This window comes from Homalodisca vitripennis, unplaced genomic scaffold (assembly GCF_021130785.1).
Source record: "Homalodisca vitripennis isolate AUS2020 unplaced genomic scaffold, UT_GWSS_2.1 ScUCBcl_1768;HRSCAF=5806, whole genome shotgun sequence".
NCBI lineage: Eukaryota > Metazoa > Arthropoda > Insecta > Hemiptera > Cicadellidae > Homalodisca > Homalodisca vitripennis.
The window spans coordinates 47,449-51,402 of NW_025777934.1; positions in this window are offsets into that span (position 1 = coordinate 47,449).

Here is a 3,954-nt window from a genome sequence, read left to right on the forward strand (position 1 = left end):
TCTGGTGGTTTTTTAGAGATTTTGTGTTTTATAAATAATATAAGCAAATTACCCAAGTTTATAATTATTTTATTATACTTCTATGTTGTTAGTGTTAATTAGCCAAATTAAACAAAATTAACCTATTTAGGTTAATTTCCCTAAAAGCTAGCTAACCTACAAACCATCCCCAACTCATGTTTATAAAACACAACAAATTGTTCCTGTCAAAACGGGATTTCCTTCTTCAAAACAATATAGTTAGCTTGTAAAACTAATAATAATAACTAAACAAAGGAACGTAAAACACACAAAAATATGTCAGTTGAACATAACCATCACACTAACAATGACTGTAAACAACAACAAACGTAAGCTGACAAACGATCGGCTGCACGGCAATGACGTCGTCTTGAATGCAGCTGATTTCTCAGATATTTTTTCTAAAGATCGATTTTTCGAGATATCGACTCAATTAATCGAAAGTTTGAATCTTCTCCTTTCGATTGGTATACATTTTTCATTGAAAACATTCGATAGTCGTCTGTTACAGCTACAAAAAATAACCGACTACTCCATGACGTACTCAGTACGGCAAAACGCGATCTCAAGTAAAAGTGTCATGACGTACCTAGTACGGCAAAACGCGTTGAAGGGTTAAGACTATTTATAAAACTCAATATGACGTTATCAATTAACTTCCTAAAACTGAATACAAAATTTCCTAACCTACATTTTATTTTCACTAGATACTAACATATGCCAATATTTCGCTTTAAGGGATTTTATACTAAACAATCACTCCTGCGCACACACCCGATTTCTTATTTTTCGCACAAGAATGTAGAGGTACTGCTGATGTTCTTCCCGGTATCAACTTTTTAGACATCTTTCCCGTCAGCTTAGGCCCCTGTCTAATCTTTTTATGATAATTGGTGAGTACCAATATTTTTATGTGAGCATGTTTGATGTGCATTTGTTAAAGTGACGTGATATCATTCCCTATTTGTTTAGCAGCGGTGTCTGAGCAAACGTAGGTATCCACTTGCAACCTGAGGATGCTTATTCCGATTTCTAATACAGACCTCCTTTTCTACGACGATCTATTCTTTAGTGTTACCGGTATGGATTTTTGTTTACTAATAATTGCGTGTTCCTTGGATATTCACAGTCCAGCTCAGTCAGCCGAGCAGATAAGAGCTCTCCGCTAGTGCTCTACTAGAGTAAAGGTCACTGTCCTGCACGTGCAGTGTTTCAAGCGTTGTGCGTGTTTCGGTTTGTCTAAAAGTTAATTTTTTTAAGTTTTTCTTAAAATGGTGCTCTGTGGCGTCTGTGAAAAGGAGTGTAATGATGGCAGTATAAAGTGCATGGGCGGATGTGAAAGGAGTTTTCACCTTAACTGCGTAAGTAATGACTCTGATGGAAAGATTAAACGGTCGACGAAAGACTGGAAATGTTCAGGGTGTAGGAACAAGTTTTCTTCGCAGGGGAGTGTGAAGTCTACCACTTCATCATCGGACGTTCTTACAAAAGACTTTCTCGTCAAGGTTTTGGAAGAGTTTAAGAAGGACGTTTTTTCCGAAATGACTTCGTTTAAGAGCGAAATGAGTGAGATCTCGACGTCGGTGCAGTATGTGTCTGATAAACTTGATGCTTCGACTTTATTGATGGAAGAGATAAGAAGCAAGTTTGCCGAGTTGCAGAAAGAAAATAGTTTGCTTAAAGCTAAGAATGAAACGCTGAGTAAGGAAGTAATTGACTTACGAGAAAGAATGAGAAATTTGGAACAATACTCGCGTGTGAAAAACATTGAGATTAGTGGTCTACCGGTAACCAAGAATGAAAATGTGAGCGAGTTGGTGGCAGACTTGGGAGCAGCTCTGGGAGTGGAGATGAAGGAGACGGACGTCGGCGCAGCACACCGTATACCCTCCTTCAGGACTGACCGGGAGCCGGTACTCATTGTCCAGTTCTCAACCAAGGGGGTGAAGGAGCAGTGGATCACCCAAGGCCCGCCAGAAGAAGAGTCTCACGGCCCGAGATGTCAACCAGCACTTCCCCATCCAGCGAGTCTACATCAACGACCACCTCTCGCCGGAGAATAAGCAATTCCTAGCGAAGCTCAAGCAGAAGGGACGTGATATCGGCTACAAGTTTGTCTGGTCTCGAGATGGCAAGTTTTTCGCAAGGAAAGCTGAAGGCGACCCTGTCAAGAAGATAGTTACGTATGAAGACTTGGACAAACTTAAATAAATTAAGTAAGTTCTTTTTGATCAGTAATCTTTAGTTGTGCAATGATTGAGTACATGTACATTTTTTTCATGAATTATTAAATTAATCAATTCAGTTAAAATAATTTTATTCTAAATGCAACAACAAAATTCTTTTAATAATTTTTTTACTATTCAAAATAGTTTTAGTCAAAATTTAATTTATGCAAATATAAGAAGTATTAGGCAAAATTTCAATAATTTTTTATTGGTTTTCAGCCAAATTAAAAATAAAATTAATTTTATTGTTCTGAGTGAAATTTGGATTGGCAGTGATGAGGTTGGTTTGTATAATATTCCTGGATATAATACTTTCCATTGTTGTAATAATAATTATAGGTCCGGAGGTGTAATTTGCTATGTGTCCAATGATATTTGTGTGGTAAATTTAAATTTTAATCTAACGACTGCTGATGCTTTACTTTTAAAAATAAAACTTGATAATTTATTTTTTAACCTCTTATGTATATATAGACTACACAATTTTTCTGAGAATGATTTTATTGAAGAATTTACAAACAAACTAACATTAATTTCTAACAGTACCGTTTTAATTGGAGATATTAATTTAAATACATTAGAAAATACACAAAGTGTTCAAAGTTATTTAAGTATGTTAAGTAGTAACGGCTTTGCACAGCTTATTGATGGTCCTACTAGAATCACTGCTAATTCACAAACGTGTATAGACCATATTTTTGTCAGACACCGTGATTTAACAATTTTTAAAAGTGCCATTTTTGATGTTGATCTCACTGACCATTGTATGTTAGGTTTAGCAATTACAGTTCCTAGTAATCAACATGTAAATAGCATAGTGGTTAGTCATGATTTTAGTATTATTGATTATGATGAAGTTGTATTAAAATTGAGTGATATAAGCTGGGATAGTTGTTTTATAACTGAAAATGTTAATGTATGTTTTAATGATTTTTTAAATATTTTATGCGATACTATTAATAGTTGTAAAAAAATTAGGGGTACAAAAAGTAAACTTTAGAAAGCAAAAAAAAATTAGCCCCTGGATTAACACAAAATTACTAAATAAGCTAAATAAGAAAACAAAGTTATATAGAATTTATAAAACCAGGCCATATGATACGAATTTTTGTTCTTTCTATAAAAAATTTTGTTTAAATCTACAAAATGAAATTAGCACAACAAAAAATAGTTATTATCGTAAAAAAATTAATGAAGCTAATGGAGATACATCACTTCAGTGGAAAATTGTAAATAGTTTAAGTGGAACCATCTCTAGAGGATCAGTTGAAAAAGTAGAACTGGATAGCGGGGAAATTTTATCAGATCCACAAGTTGTAGCGGACATAGTAAATCAATACTTCATTGAAGTTCAGTCTAATCAATCCGTTAATGTAGATAATAATTTTCTTTTACAGCAAAGGTTATCATCTTTTGTCATACTTCCCACTAACGAAAATGAAGTTTCAGAAATTATTAAACAATTAAAAAATAAAAAATCAGCAGGTTTTGATAATATTAATACATTTTTAATTAAGCGCATTTCTCATGTAATATCTCCTGTTGTAACTAAAATAATAAATTTAAGTTTTTCAACTGGTGTTTTTCCTCGCAATCTAAAGTCAAGCGTAGTTGTTCCAATATATAAGAAAAATAAATCAATTAAGTTACATGATCTTCGCCCTATTAGTCTGCTTTCTGTGTTTTCAAAAATATTTGAGAAGAT